The sequence below is a fragment of the Jaculus jaculus genome, chromosome 9 (assembly GCF_020740685.1).
Source record: "Jaculus jaculus isolate mJacJac1 chromosome 9, mJacJac1.mat.Y.cur, whole genome shotgun sequence".
Lineage (NCBI taxonomy): Eukaryota > Metazoa > Chordata > Mammalia > Rodentia > Dipodidae > Jaculus > Jaculus jaculus.
The window spans coordinates 33,145,940-33,162,530 of NC_059110.1; the positions used below are offsets into that span (position 1 = coordinate 33,145,940).

The following is a 16,591-nucleotide window of genomic DNA, read 5'->3' on the forward strand; positions in this document are numbered from 1 at the left end:
TCTCTCTTAAAAATAATACATAATGAAAGTTTAAAAAAATAACAAGGACAAATAAACCCCCAATGGTGCAAATGACTGAAAGATAAATTGGAGAGTCGTGACAAAAATCCTCCTTCTAGAAGCATGGAAAGAAATACAAAGTCCCTCCTAGGTAAAAGAAATCACAAGAAACACTTTTCAAAGTTCTTCTTGAATGCTAGGGAAAAATGAACCATGCACAGTCTCAAAATATTTCTCCCAAAAGATCCCTGCAATGGTTTCCCTGTATGCCAATAAACTATTTCTGAGACAGGGTTTGACTATGTTTCCCAGGCCAACTTTGGACTTTCACTTTATAGCCATGCAGGGCAGGTGTTGGAGCTATCTTCTTCTTGATGAGATAAATAGCTGATGGGAAGAAAGTTATTTTGTCTTACAATCTTGAGGAGAAGCTTCATGATGGCAGGGAATAGCACACCTCTTCCAGCAAGGCTCCAACTCCCAAGTTGACATCAGCTGGGAAGCAAGCGCTCAAAGCACATGAGTTTGTGGTGAATACCTAATTCAAACCATGATAGCAGGCTAGCCACAAGCTTAGCCTCTTAAATGTTGGGATTAAAGGAATGTATCTGGGCCATTAGTTTCCAATAGTCTTTCCAAAGGTAGGGCTTTATTCTCCTTCTTTGATCAGAGACAAAACTCAGGTGCTTTTCTAATGAGCGTGCTATGAAGTGGAAATAAACAGTCTTTGTTCAGTGCAGGAAACTTGGACACCATTTTGACCTCATGAATGAGAGGAACAATTCATATCTGTGGAATCCTTCCCCAACACCTCTGATCCAGCCTATGCATGTGGATGCATCAGACAAAAGTAAACTGAGGGACATTCTACAAAATGCTCCTGACTAGTAGTCTTAACCAGTGTCACAGTTAGGGTTGGAGCGATGGCTCAGCACTTAAGATCACTTCCTGTGTAAGCTTGAGGGACTGAAGAGGATCGAGAGAGATTTCAAGTTCCATCTACAGGACTCACAATAAACAGTTGGCTGTGGCCACTCATGTCTGCAACCCAGTCTTGCGAGAAGCAGAGACAACAGGATCACCAGAACTTACGAAAAGAATAAAAAAGAGCAAGCTCTACGATCAGTAAGAGACTCTCAAGTAAGAACAGGTGAAGTGCGTTGGAGGGTGTCACTTGACATTGCCCTCTGGTAACTACTACAGGTGGGTGTACAGGGTGCTGCAAGGGCACATGCGTGTGCATACTCCACAACACACATGCCATGCAAAATAGTGCCAAAGCCATAACAAAGAAAGAAATCAGTCACTTATGGGAGGAAACAAAGCAAACACTGTACAAATAATGTGGCATGCTAGATCGGTTACCAGAGCAAAACAGACATTACTGGAGCTTATGAGTTTCACTGATAGCCAGTCGTTTGGTTGTCCATGTGTTCATTGTTTTTTTTTTTTTTTTTTTTTTTAAGGTAGGGTCTCACTCTAACCCAGGCTGACCTGGAATTCACCATGTAGTCTCAGGCTGGCCTTGAACTCACAGTGATCCTCTTACCTCTGCCTCTGAGGTGCTGATATTAAAGGCATGCACCACCATGCCTGGCTAATTGTTTATTTTTGATGAATGCTATATAAGATGCTTATGTTCAAGAAATTGAGTGAGTCAGATGGAAACTGCCCAATCTTTGCAAGTCTTTCTTTTTCTTTTGTTCTTTTCTTTCTTAAGAGTCTCACTCTATAGCCCAAACTGACCTAGAACTTACTATGTAGCCCAGTCTGGCCTCAAACTCACAACAATCCTTTCCCCTCAGCCTTCCAAGTGCCAGGATAACAGGTGTTACCTATCATGTCTAGCTTGTAACACTTCTATGTACAAATATTCCAAAGAAAAATACTTATTTTAAAACCGGGAAGTAGAAAGAATATATAACAGATAGCAAGAACTATGTGAGCCAAGTAAAGAAATAAGGGAAAACCCTGGTGTATGATTAAATTGCTGTCAGTAGGAAGGCAGGACCAAAAAAGAAAGAGAAGTTCCTTAAACCAACATAATTTCAATCATACATTTCAATGCACGGAACATCAGGATCTAAGGCACGTGGCACTCAGATGTAAGGTGACTCAACACTGTGTCATCTGAACTGGGGTAAATTTGAGGATAAATATGTCACTCAGCAGGCGGGGTGCTGGGACAACAAACATAAATTGGGACTGTCCTAGGCAAACTGGACATGGTCTTCCTATTTGCCACCATAAAGAGATTGGACTTGATTTTCAGAACAGTGTTTCCCATAATGCAGAACTGAAAGTCTTAACAAATTTTAAGTGTAAAAATGTTCATAGTAAAATGGATTCAAAAATACAGGCTCAAAGAAAGTTATGTTTACTGAACCACTTCTCAGAGCTTCTGATTTATGCATGTTTTTGAATATTCATGAATGTAATATGTTTCTCATGCATTTCTCTGTGGACTAATTCCCCAACCCACATAATACCCACCCTTTCCCTAGCAAAGCATTTCTTATTTTAAACAGTACATTTTGGCAGGTAGGATTTGAATTCTGGAGTGCTGGCTTGAGATTCATATTTTAAGCAGTTTAGCACCTACTGGGAGGAAAACGACATCAAGTTGGATTGGACACACCAGTATCAGTACTGTCTCAGTGTACTGGGACTCGGCATTACTGGGCAGAGAACAAGGGTCGTGGAAAACATGTTCAGAAGGCATGGTAAGAAACAAGCTCCCATGGTTTGGATGTGTCTTCCAGAGTTCATGGTTACAAGCTTAATCCATAGCTCATATGTTAATGGTGTGTGGAGGTGGAGACTTTGGGAGGTGATTAAGACTAGCAGAAGCCTTGATGGCATCTGTAATAAGATCTTCTCTGTCGTATGCTGTGGTACTCTCCAGCATGTTAATGAGATAGCACAAGGCCCTCACCAGAAGCCAAGGAGAAGCAGACACCACAGTCTTGACTACCCAGCCTCCAGAGCTGTAAGCCAAATTGGACTTGTGTTCTTTGTTACCCAGTTTCATGGACAGACATCAATATAATTATCCTGATTGCTCATTTTCTTAGATGTATACTTATTATCTACATGTTTAAACTAGAACAAAATCTTGGTGTTTGTCCAGGCACTTGTGTGCTCTTAGGAAATAAGCAGACCAGTGGCAGACATGTGCATCAGTGGCTTTACTCATTGCCACGAGCAAATACCTGACAAGAAGCAGCTTAAGGAAGGAAGGGTTTATCTTGGCCTACAATTTCAGAGGATATACTCTATCATGACTGGGAAGGCGTGGTGAGAGGAGCATGAAGTAGCTGGTCACATTGTATCCATAGTTGAAAATAAGATTTAGGACAGCTAGTTTTGGTCAGAGTGTAATCAATAATTAGTAGGACGATTGGAAGAGGCCCGCTAGCCTCAGAGTCTTCTATAAAGCCTTGTACTTGTCCCTTCCATAGCCAGAGGTTGACCAAAGTCATCAGGAAGAAATCTGAAGATTAGAGGCCACATAGATGTTAAGTTCTTGCATTATCACTCCCTAAATGGTGGAATCACCTCTTCCCAGTTCATTAATCATTTCTTAATTCTCACACAACTTTCAGTTCTCAGATTACCTGAAATTTCTGTGACAAGTGACATCTTAGATCACACACATTTTTTTTGAGAATGTTTTCCTTCATTCCCTCTCTCTCTTTCTCGACCTGGAGCTCATTCTGTAGTCCCAGGCTGGCCTCAAACTCACTGCAATCTTTCTACTTCTGCCTCCCAGGTACTGGAAATAAAGGCATTTACCTCCACACCCAGCTTCCTTCATTCTCAAGTTTACATTTTCCTGCATTATTTATTTCTCTACTTCTTTTTGCTGTCCATTTCTTAAACACAGGTAGTTCACAACATCCCATACTTAAAATCTTCTCATAGATCCCATCAGTACTCTATTCTGAATACTTGCTCACATTTTTTCAAGTACCAAAAGGGACACTGGATGTCTGAAGTATGCATGTTTAATATTTCTTAGTATTTTAATACCTTGTCCAAAGCAAAATGTGTCACATTTCTGACACTTCAGTACCTCCTTGTTTGTTTTATTAGTAATCTTAGATCTCAGAAGGCCATGATAATCTCTTCTATTTTCCATACCTAGTTGATTTGAAAGCCTTCCCAACTATTTCTCAGTTAACCTTTGTCTCCAACTTATTTGCCTTAGGGCAGTGCTGCAGAGTCTCCAGTACTGGGGAGAGTCTTGCCTCCTGAGTGTTTTCATTCTCGGTGTGATTTCTCTTTCATTTTCCCTACTTCCCCCTCAGACTTTTCTTCATGGTATGGAATTATGAGAACTCCATACCTTTACGTAAAAACCTTTGGTATTTCAAATCCCATTAGATAGATCCCATCACATAACATGGTACAGTGGCTTTCATTCTAAGAGTCCCACTTGCATTTAGAATGTAATGTCAAGCACTATGCTGAATTGAAAGATTTGTTTACACTTGTCTATGATATTATAAGACTATACCTTCTCTCTCTCTCATTTTTTTTTTTGCCTAAATGTCCTTTTCCATCTTGCCTTTCACTGAACTCAATGTCTCTTTAAAAAAGTTCTGTTCATATTTCTTCTTTGGAATCATCTCTGACCCCACAGTGAATCACCCTCATATCTGGTTTGCTACTGTGCTTTATATAAATCTTTGTCCCAGTGCAGTTTACCCTATTTACTGGAAAAGATACTGCTCCGTGATGGAAAACACTATCTTATGCACAATACGTAGTTCATGGGAGGCTCCCGTGAGCACTTGCTCACGAAGGATATGCTAGGAAGATCTCCAGAGTATTAATTAGGACACTTGGGCCTGTACTGTTCGCAGTCATCTGTGTGGTTTGATTCGGAAGTATTCTGCTGTTTCAGTTTCTATGTTCTGTGAAATGAAGAAGTAGAAGCAGGCACTCCATGAGAGACTACGCAATGCTTGCAGTTAACACCACTCCCTGTCATAGAGGTGGAGACAAAATGCACCTGCTCACAGAATTGTATTTATATTGAAATTATAAAAATGTTGAAAAACGGGAGAGATTTTGAATAAAATTTGAATTTCCTTTATATCTTGAAAAAGCAAGTAATGTCATTAAATTGGGGTAATATTTCTTAAGTCCGCAGTAGGGGCTATGAGCATAGCCCAGGAGTAGAGCACTCACCTAGCACATCAGTTATTTTCTCATTGCTGGGAAAAGATACCCAACCAGAATCAACTAATGGAAAGAGAAGGGTTTAATTCCATTTACAGTTCCAGAAGGCAGAGTCTGTCATGGCGAGGTGAATATGGCAGAAGCAGGTTTACATCATCACATCAGCAGGAAAGAAGTGGAGAGCAATGAATACTCAATGTTCCACTAGCTTTCTCCTTTTCAATGCAGCCCTGGAACCCAGCCCATGCGATGGGGTTACCCACAATTAGGGTGTGTCCTTCCACCTCAACTAAGCTATTCTACAAAATCTCTCACAGGCATGACCAGAGATTAATAATCACATCTAGAATATATTGGGTTTGATCTTCAGTATCTCAAAACACAAACAACCTGGGGCTTATGACACAGGTCTGTAGTCCCAGCTACCCAGAAAGCTGAGGCAGGAGGATTGCAAGTTCAAGGCTTTTCCTAGGCTATAGTGATTTCAAAGGTATCTAGGCAATTTATCAAGACCCTGATTCAAAATTCAAAATTCAAAATTCAAAATTCAAAATTAAAATGGTTGAAGATATACATTGCTAGTAGAGCACTTGCCTAGCATGTATAAGGCTCTAGGTTCAATCACCAGTACCAAACAAAACAAAATAAAATTTAAAAGTCTATGATGGCTCTAGCTGAACGACACTGCTTGTAGAAAGGTGTGTCAACTCTGGACAGCATGCCACTTTCCCTCTACTGACCTAATCCAATTATGTACAACCTGCGCCTATAGTGCCAATTCAGAATATTCTGTGTTTCTAAACTAAATACAGTTTTTTTTTAAAATAATAATTATTTATTTATTTATTTTGGTTTTCTGAGGTAGGGCTTCACACTTGCCCAAGCTGACCTGGAACTCTCTATGTACTCTCAGGATGGCTCTGAACTCATGGTGCTTCTCCTACCTCTGCCTCCCCAGTGTGGGAATTAAAGGCATGCACCACCATGCCTGGCCTTTTTAAAAAAATTTCTTATTTGTTTATTTGCAAGCAGAAATAGAGAGATAGAGAGAAGAAAGACAGACAGAGAGAGAATGGACACCCCAGGGCCTGTAGCCACTGCAACTGAACTCCAGATGCATGTGCCCCTTGTGTGTCTGGCTTATGTGGGCCCTGGGCAATCGAACCTGGGTCCTTTGGCTTCACAGGCAAATGCCTTAACCACTAAGCAATCTCTCCAGCCCCTATTTTATTTATTTATTTGAGAGAGCAAGAGAGGGAATGAGGCAAACAGAGAGAGAGAATTGGCGTGCCAGGGCCTCTAGCCACTGCAAACTAACTCCAGATGCATGCATCACCTTGTGCATCTGGCTTACTTAGGACCTGTGGAATTGAACCTGGGTCCTTTGGCTTTGCAGGCAAACGCCTTAACCGTTAAGGCTTCTCTGCAGCCCAGAATATTCTGTTGTTTTTTCTTAACTTTTTTTTTTTTTTTTTTTTTGAGATAGGGTCACATTGCATTCCAGATTGACCTGGCACTCAGTCTATAAGGCTGGCCTCTAACTCACAGTGATTCTCCTATCTCACCTTTTTTTTTTTTTTTGTTTTTCAAGGTAGGGTCTCACTCTAGCTTAGGCTGACATGGAATTCACTATGTTATCTCAGGGTGGCCTCTAACTCACAGTGATCCTCCTACCTCCTGAGTGCTGGGATTAAAGGCATGTGCTACCATGCCCAGCCACGGTGCATTTTGATCATAATCCCCGTTCCAAACTTTCCTTTCTCCTTCTCCCCTGCTTCAACTGAATCCAGTAGTATTTCCTACTAGTCCCTCTTTTATTTTATTTATTTAGTTAATTTTTTTTTCTTTTTTCAAGGTAGGGTCTTGCTTTAGCCCAAGCTGACCTGGAATTCACTCTGTAGTCTCACGGTGGCCTCGAACTCACAACAATCCTCCTACCTCTGCCTCCCAAGTGCTGGGATTAAAGGCATGCACCACCACCCAGCTCCTAGTCTCTCTTCTATTTTGATGTCTTTTTTTCCCCTCTCCTCCATCATCCATGATAGAATGTTGAGGGGTCCAATACTATGCATGCCTTGTGCAATTAACCTAGCTACTATTGGAACACGAATGCAATGACAGGCCACTTCATGTCCAGAAGACAGCATTCCAAAGCATTTCTCCCCATCCTTTGGCTCTTTCAATATTGTCACAGCGTTCCCTCAGCCTTGGAGGCTGTACTAGAGACTTAGCGCTGAGAACTCAAAGGCCACTTATTCTCAGCACTTTGACGAGTTTGGGGTCTTTCTGGTTATTTTTCCCGACGTATAATTCATCAGGACCTTTGTTATCACATGTACTAATAATCCTTTCCAAAAATAAAGTTGCCTTACTATGAAAAAGTCAAACCAATCTATATCGATCATTTTCCTGAGGTGTGTCACTTGAAGCAACTGATGCCTTTTTGCTGTTGCTGATGCTTGAAGTCATTGTTGGAACGTTTATGCTCATTTTGAACGCCAGTGAAAACTGCATCCTGCGGTCCAAGGATGCTCGAGTGACTTACTTGCATGGAATGTGGAAACCTGTTTGCCATGTGCACACTCCGAAGTGGCTCTCCATTTATTTCTTGGTGGGTCCAGATAGGACTTTATTATTTTATTTTAAAGTGGAGTTGTAAATAAAGGCCGATTTTCAGAGTTAAAAGGCGAGGAAGCAGAAGGGGAATGACATCCTGGTGGGGCACGGACGTTGGCGTCATCAAATCAAGAAAACTCTCCCCGTTCCCCTCCCCTTCTCTTCTGCACGCAGGCGTTCACCATCTGGACGGTCACCAGACACCCAGCTCCCTTGCGGTTTTGCTAGTCCCCCCCCACCATTCCTTAGCTTGGAGCCAGATGGGGGCGGGGGCGGGGCGCCGTCAGTCAGCTACGCGGGCCAATGGGAGCGAAGCTAGTTCCGCCTCCTTCGCTGGGCCGAGCCGCGAGCATGCGCACTGGGCGTGCCCGCGCCACCGCCCATCAGCTGAGGACTCGCTGCTCGGAGCCGTGGGGCCCGCGGGTGACAGTGGCCGGAGAAGGAGGCGGAGGAGGAGGAAGCCGAGGGGCGTGGGGTAAGACGAGACTGGAGAGCCGGGGGGGATGTGGGGAGGGTGTTCCCTAGCGGGGCGTCTGCAGCTGTCGGCCCCTGGCCGTCGCCCTGCTGCGTGCAGCTGCGGCTCCCGAGAGGCGGAGGGCCGGGGGCGGGCGAGCGCCGCAGCGTGCGCCCACGCCCGCGCCCCGGCCGGAGGGGCGGCCCCCGGGCTCCCCGCGCGCTCTGCCCCGCGCCTCCGCGGGCTCGGGCCCCGCCCCGCCGCGCCGCGCCCCGCCCAGCCCCCGTCTAACCCCCCCGGCGGCGCTCTGGGGCTGGCCAGCCGTGACAGCCCGCAGACCTGTTCCGCTTTTACCCTCGGAAAACACCCCCCGTAAAACTTCTGCATGGGGAGCTGACGAGGGTCGGCCACGCGCGTCCTATTGTCTGCCATTTGCTGTCGGCCTTGACAAGCTAACTTTCTTTGACCTTCCTCCAACCTGTCTTGAATTGCTTTATGTGCCGAGACCTTTAAAACACACCAGCGTTTCAAGAATTCTCATGCCTTCCTGCGCGGTGTGAGTTAAGTTCAGCTAAATTTAAAACAAACAAACAACAACAAGCAAAAAAACCACAAAGGAGGTTGGGATGGCCTGGTCAAATGCTATCGCTTTTGTTCCTCAAAATTTCTTCAGTTTGGATTTTATATGCATATATTAATTTTTAATCATTTCTTACTATAATTATGTGCAATTTACAAGTTGCCCGGAATCAGGAGGAAATGGAGAGAATGACGACATGCTGTGCTGCTTGGTCGTGCTAGAGGTGGGCATTTCTTGGGTTCCAGGTGTACTCTGAGCTGAAACTGATTAAAGATGTTAAATTGTGTCTTGTGATGTGGATGAGCCTTTTGCTTTGCAGGCTGCTTTGAGAAGTTGGCCCCAAACTTGTGACCTGTTAAGAATGAGACTGGTGTTTCACAGTGTCTGTCCAAGTTAATGAGATAACATATTAACTCGGTGAAGTCCACTCCATTTTCCTTCAGATAGTTGACTCGCTGATGATCCTGATAAACAAAAAAGTCATTTCTGATTTTGATTGTCGTCCTCAATTTATCCAAATGCTTCCAGTTACATTGCGCTGAGATGTAGATCAATGGTAGAGTGCACAAAACTCTGAGTTCAATTCCCAGCATTGCACATATGTGCACATGTATGTATATATATCCAGTAAGTCTGAATAAAGTTTTCTCTGATTGCATTTAATTTGAAAGTTTAATGTGCAACATTGTAGAAACAAAAATCCCATTGACTTGAACTAAAAGTAAGTATGTCAGTTGATGGAGTAGCAGGGCTGAAAACATGCTCTGGTTTGTGTAGAGAAGACACCTAGCGTCCTCACCTTCACTGATCACCTGCAGTAAACCCCTCTCATTCAAGACTGCAAGAAGGCACACTTTAGTGCCTTAGAAATGGTAGTGTTTACCCACTGGCTTGGTGTATGTTCTTAGGAAGTAGGTCCACTTATTCACTCATTCTTCAAACACTTACTCAGCACCAGTTAGGTGGCTGAGCACTGAGAATACAGCAACGCCACATTATGAACCAAAATCCTTTCTTTAGCCCCTCTCTGACATTTCTGGGGACAAGGCAGAGGACGTAATTTATGCTGCTGTTCTTGATCAAGAAAGTGAGACTGTTTCTTTTGCCCAGGCTAAATTTTTAAAATATGAGGTTTTTGCTGTTTGGAAATCTTGAGGATTCCACAGCATGTCCAGCAGTAACTGCAGTGGTGTTTGACGCTGAGGAATCTGTTAACATTGCCTTTGTTCACTTCCTTACTGGTTTTAGAAGCAGTCTTGAGACGACTGTTGTTACAAGTTAGCACTTTGATCCTCCCTTCCATTCTTTCTTCTTAATAGCCCATGTATCTTCATAAAAACATAATTGCTGAGGTGTTGAGTTGAGTTCTAGCCAATAGAACTTTTCTATAGTGATAGAAATGGACTCTACAGGAGCTGTCTGAACTGCTGCTGGCTACAAGCCACACATCATTTCTAAACCCTTGGAAGGGAGTTTGGGTAGCTTTCATTGAACTTAATTTCCATGTTAACAGTCCACGTAGATCGTAGCTACTCACAGTATAGGTGCAGATAATAAGATAGGTATGTAGTATTCTGAGTGAGGCCAGTAGGAATTATGAAGGGTTTTCAAAAGATTATTTTTTGTGCGTGGGTACTAGGAATGGTTATAAAAAGCAAACCTTTGAAAAACTAAGCGTAAGTTTAGTTTGCTTGCAAAATCACAAACCTAAAAGTCAACTTTTAATAATCTGCTTATTACATCTAGTTATTTGGCACACTTATGTCTCATCAGAACAGCCAATCACTATTGCCTTTTTTCCCCTTCATTTATTTTTATCTTGTGTTGGCACATAGAAATTTAGGGTATCATTCATGCTTGCATCTTCAAATATAGTTTCTTGGGTTTTTTTTTTTTTTGTTACCATACTCCTTTCCCCATGCCTCCCCAGCCCCACCCTCGTGACCAGTATCACCCCCTTTTGTTCTCTGCGTTCACTTTTGGTTACATTTCAACCTTTCCAGATTTTGTTCACATGTGCTTCCCCCCCCCCCCCCGTATATACATACTTACAGTTATAAGAGCTAAAACTTGGTGGAGTCACTTTAGTTAATATGATTCTTTCCAGGTCCATCAGTTTTCCTGCAAATTTCATAATTTCATTTTTCCATATTGCTGAATGGAATTCCATTGTGTACATCTTCATTCTTCTGTTGATAGACATCTAGGCTGCTTCCAATTCTTAGCTGCTGTAAATAGAGCATATGTATGTGTAGGTTTCTCTGCCACATGCTTAGCCAGGTGTGGTATGGCTGGGTCAGATGAAAGGTGGATTTCTGACTTTTTGAGACACCTTCATATTGAATTCCATATTGGCTGTACTTGTTTGCACTCCCACTAAAAATGGATGAGGGCTTCTCATTCCCAACATTCTCACCAGCATTTGTTGTCTGTTTTCTTGCTGAAAGGCCATTCTGACTGAGGTAAGATGGCACGTAAAGTTATTTTTGGTTTGCATTTCCCAAATGGCTAGGTATGTTGAACACTTAAATATTTTTAAATTTTATTTATTTGCAAGCAGAGAGAAAGAGAAGAGAAACAGACATAGAGAATGGGCACTCCAGGGCCTCCAGCGACCTCAAATGAACTCCAGATGCATGTGCCACTTTGTGCGTCTGGCTTTATGTGGGTAGTGAGGAATAAAACCTGGGTCATTAGGCTTTAGAGGCAAGCACCTATAACTGCTGTGCCATCTCTCCAACCCCACATTTCCTGATTTTTAAAGTACTTATTGGCCATTTGTGTTTCTTCTGTTTTGACTGTCTGTTCATTTCACCAGCTCACTTGGTGATTGACAGACTTAACTTTTTGGTGTTAAATTTTTTCAGTTCTTTGTAGTTTCTGGTTATTAGCCCCTCTATCTGACATACAGGTGGCAAAAATGTTCTTCCATTCTACAGGCTATCTGTTTGCTGATGTCTTCTTTGGCTGTGCAGAGGCTTTTTAATTTCATATAGTCAGTCCCAAATATGTTGAATCTTGGGGATATTCCTTGTGCCATTGGCATCCTGTTAATAAGAAAGTTCTTGTCTATACCTATGTCCTGAAGCATGCTTCTTATCTTAGCACTTCTTGGGTTTCAGTCTTTAGACCAAGGTCTTTAATACACTTTGAATTGATATTTTTGCACTGGGTGAGAGATACAGATCAAATTTTATTTTTCTGCAGGTGGATATCCAGTTTGCCAGCACCATTGTTGAATAAGCTATCTTTTTCCCCACTGGCTGTTTTTGACTCCTGTCAGAGATTAGATGGTCAAAGTTGTGTGGATATAACTGTGGGTCCTCTATTCTGTTCCATTACTCTGAATTTCTGCTTTGGTGCCAGTCCCATGCTGTACTGTTGCCCTGGAGTATCATTAAAGATCAGGTGTTGTGACATCGCTAGCTGTGTTCTTTCTCCTTAGGTTTCCTTTGTCCATCTATGATCTTTTGTGCTCCCATATGAATTCCTGGATATCATTGGAGTTTTGATGGGAATTGCATTGAATCTGTAGTAGATTACTTTTGGCAAGATAGTAATTTTTGCAATGCAAATTCTGCCAATCCAGTAGAATGGAAGTTCTTGCCATCATGTAGTGTCCTTTTAGAGATAGAATGCATGCACATTTTTAGTGACTTGAAGTTTTCATTATAGAGATCTTTCATTTTTTTGGTTAGATTTATTCTTAGGCATTAAGTTTTTATTAGCTATTATGAGTGGGATACTTTCCTTGATTTCTTCTTCTGTGAGTTTATCATTGGTGTATATGAAGCTACTGTTTTTTTTTGTGTGTGTGTGGTGATTTTGTATCCTGCAACTTTATTGAAAGTCTTTGTTAATCCTAGGATATTATTTGTGGGTATTTTTAGTGTAAAATCATGTCATCTGCAAATAGGGAGAGTTTGACTTCTTTTCCTATTTTTGTTTGTTTAATGTCTTCGTCTTGTCTTACTGCTCTAACTAGAACTTTGAACATGATTTTGAATGAGGTGTCCAGAGAGGGCAACCTTGTCTTCCTCTTTTTTTTAGAGTAAATGGCTTCAGTTTTCTCCATTTAATAAAATATTGGCTGAGGGTTTGTCATCTGTGACCTTTGTTACATTGATGTGTGTGGCTTCTATTCCGAATTTCTCCAGTACTTTTGTTCTGAAGGTGTGTTGGACTTTGTCAAACACCTTTTCTGCATCAGTTGAATAACCATGTGATTTCTATACTTAGGTTTATTTATGTGCTATATGACTTCATTGGCTTACATATGTTGATCCAGCCTTGCATCCTCGGTATGACTTCCACCTGATCATGATGGATAATCTTCCTAATGTGGTCATGAATTCGCTTTGCAAGAATCTTATTGAGAATTTTTGCATCCATGTTTATCAGGTAAATTGGTCTGTAGTTTCTTTTTTTGGTTGTATCTTTATTCTATTTAGGAATCAGGCTAATGCTGGCTTCACAGAAGAATTTGGAAACGTTCCTTTCCTTTTTATGTTGTGGAGAAACTTGAGGAGAGCAGGTATTAGGTTGTCTTTAAAAGTTTGATAGAATTCTGTAGCAGTGAGAATCTGTGTGGTCCTGGGCTTTTCTTTGCAGAAAGACTTAACTATCACTCATGGCTCCATGGTTCATGTCACCTGCTTTGTAAGCCAGCTGACTATACTTTGGATCCCCAGCACACACACAAGGTTACACAGGTGGTGCATGCACCTGTTGTCCCAACATACCTATGGCAGTAGGACGTGTCATCAGGCAAATCATGACAATGTCATGGGCTAGCTGGTTTGGTGTTTATAGGGAAACAAGGCAAACCCTGTCTTAAGGTGGCAGGCAAGGACTGATTGACACCGTGACACGGTCCCCTGACCTCCATGTTATGTACCTCCCATCACTTGTTAGCAGAATAGTGTGTAAAAGGAAAGCAACATTTACATGGGTTACCTTGATCAACTCCTGTCCTTACCCTAAACTTGTTTCCTCATTTTAGGAGTGAGAACAGTAAAACTGTAAGTGGGCCTGCAGAAAGGTGTTAAATTTGATGTTTTCAGTTGAGTTGGTCCACCTGTCCTGAATTTCATTATACATAAGCAATATAGTTTGCTATGCAAAAGCAATAAAGTTTATGAAAGTGAAAGCTCTAAAATATAACTTCAGATTTTAATTATTTTGTTTCTTCTCATTATGCTCCAGTTTCTGTCTTTTAAATTTTTACTTATTTATTTGCTAGTGGAGAGAGAGAGAAGAGGCACACAGAATATGTGTTTGTGTGTGAGAGAGAGAATACCATGACCTCTAGCCACTGCAGACGAACTCCAGATACATGTGCCACTTTGAGCACCTGGCTGTACATGGGTACTGGGGAATCAAACCCTGATCTTCAGGCTTTGCAGGCAAGTGTCTAATTGCTGAGCTGTCTCTGAGGTCCTGCCTCCATTTCTTTACATGAAGAATCACAATAATGTTCCTATCTGAGAACGTAAATGTAAAGTCTCCATGCATAGGAAATACTAAGCCTTTCCTAAAACAGCTTTTCCTCCTTTGCTCAGCACTGAGCTGAGAGGCAGACACCTCTGTAGTCTCTCTCAGAACTTCAAGACACTCAGAGAATACCTGCCTTTAGGGTGAAGCCCAGTCATCTCCAGCACAATCCTTCATGTTTGCTTGGTTGAGTAAAGACATGAGGATAACGGGTTGTGTTAGTTACTCTTTGGAAAGAAGAAAAAGATGCTTTTAAAGGAAAACATGGAGAAGGTTTGCGCTAGATGGGCGTGAGTTGTGAGGGTTAAGGGAAAGACTGTAGTACTTTGTATGAGGTAACAGGATACCCGTGATTCATTTTGTCTGAAGAACATAGGCTACAAGTGAGAGGATGCCCGTGTAGCTCTGATGCAGGCCCCTCAGATGCAGGAACATGTGAGACACATTCTCCCTGCACACAGAGGAAAGCACCGGCTACCTGGACGTGCATTATCTTCGTTTGATCCTGGCAGGAAGCCCAAATGCTAAGTGCCTTTCCCAAGGTAGAGATTTTGCTTGCACTGGCAGCTGAACAGACAGATGGTGAGTTCTAGTAATTTCAGAGACTTATAGAGACACTAGAGTGTTAACAGTGTGACTTGTTGATATGGATACAAGACTCGCTTATATCCATGACTGTGTTAAAGTGAAAATTATTTGCGATGTGTTTGTGTTGACTGTAGGCCTTTATTTATTTAGTTTTATTTATTTTTTAAGAATGATAGTTGGTAGCTTATTTAAATTTTTTTGTTTATTTATTTGAGAGAGAGAGAGAGAGAAGGAGGGGGGGTGGAGAATGGGCACACCAGAGCTTCCAGCCACTGCAAATGAACTCCAGATGCATGTGCCACCTTGTGCATCTGGCTTACTAGGGAATCAAGCCTCGAATTGAGGTCCTTAGGCTTCACAGGCAAGCGCTTAACCGCTAAAGCATCTCTCCAGCCCCTAGTTAGCTTTTTGTGACAGGGTCATTGCTGTGACATCAAGGTTCACATTAAACTCACTGTGTAGCCTAGGCTGGAGTTCAACTCACAGTCTTTGTTCCTCAGCCTCTGAGAGCTGTGAGTACAGGTGTAGTAGACTATATCCAGCTTTCCTTGTCTGGTCTTGTCTGCTACAGTCCATAACTGTTTAGATGGCTGCAGGTCTCATCCCACCACTGGAAGGGTTTACTCCTTCTTCGCTGGTGCCATAGATGTGGAACAGCTGTCAGATGAGGCATCTGTTTGCCTCTAATGAAATGGGTTTGAGTCTGTATCAGAGCCTTGGTTCATGGAAACATAGTGGACCTGGGCAACAGTGAAGGAGGATGGAGAGCACCCAGAGCCCCTAGGACTCTCAGCATTCACCGCCCTGCCTGGCTTCAGATGCCTTGTCTTTGTGTTGCAAGAACCCCAGGTTCCAGGCATGACCCCTGTTGTTTTACCACTTTCAATAGCTCAGCTATGGTACTTCCCCCAGCACTGCCCCTAAGTACTCTCCCTCCCGCAGTTCCACATGTGTAGTGCATCAGGGCTTTTGCTTTTTTAGGGAATAATAATTTGATTTCCTTTTAAAATATTTTATTGTATTTATTTATTAGAGAGAGTGAAAGATACATGCACCACTTTATGCATTTGGCTTACCTGCGTCCCTAGGCTTCACAGGCAAGCACCTTAACTGCTAAGCCACCTCTCTAGCCCCCAAATATTTTTTGAATTACATTTGTGTAGAACATATACAGAGTATTCTTGTTTTAAAATATTTTATTTATTTGGGGGAGGGGGGGGAGAGAAGGAGAGAGGGGGGAGAGGGAGAAAGAGAAAAAGAAAGAGGGAGGGAGGGAGAGAGGGTGGGGGGAAATGAATGGGTGCACCAGAACCCCCTGCCTCTGCAAATGAACTCCAGATACATGTGCCCTTTAGTGTGTCTGGCTTTTACATGAGTACTGGGGAATTGAACTCTGGCTAGCAGGCTTTGTAAGTAAGCACCTCTAACTACTGAGTCATCTCTTCAGCCCTTGTTTGTTTTGTTTTTATTTATTATTCCATAAACAATACAGTATAACAGCAATTTACATGACATAGGACACTTGAACATACCTGAGTTTAGTAGCTGTCTGGCCTCCTCTTCTGCTACAAATCTCCAGTGGGTCCATATTGTAACATTTACACTGAACCCTTACTCTACTGTGGCATTTATTCTGTGTGGTAGTAAGCATGGTAGTTTTGGAATCTGAACCT

General features: G+C 42.3%; 1 protein-coding gene across 1 annotated transcript in view; it reads left to right on the forward strand.

The window, feature by feature from the left end:
- The first annotated feature begins 8,156 nt into the window (after nt 1–8,156).
- The window catches only part of Stx7 (syntaxin 7), a 50,323-nt gene continuing 41,888 nt past the window's right edge, over nt 8,157–16,591 (forward strand). Inside the window, exon 1 of the mRNA XM_045159162.1 lies at nt 8,157–8,278. The gene's annotated coding sequence lies outside the window, so the exon portion shown is untranslated. The remainder of the gene's footprint in view (nt 8,279–16,591) is intronic.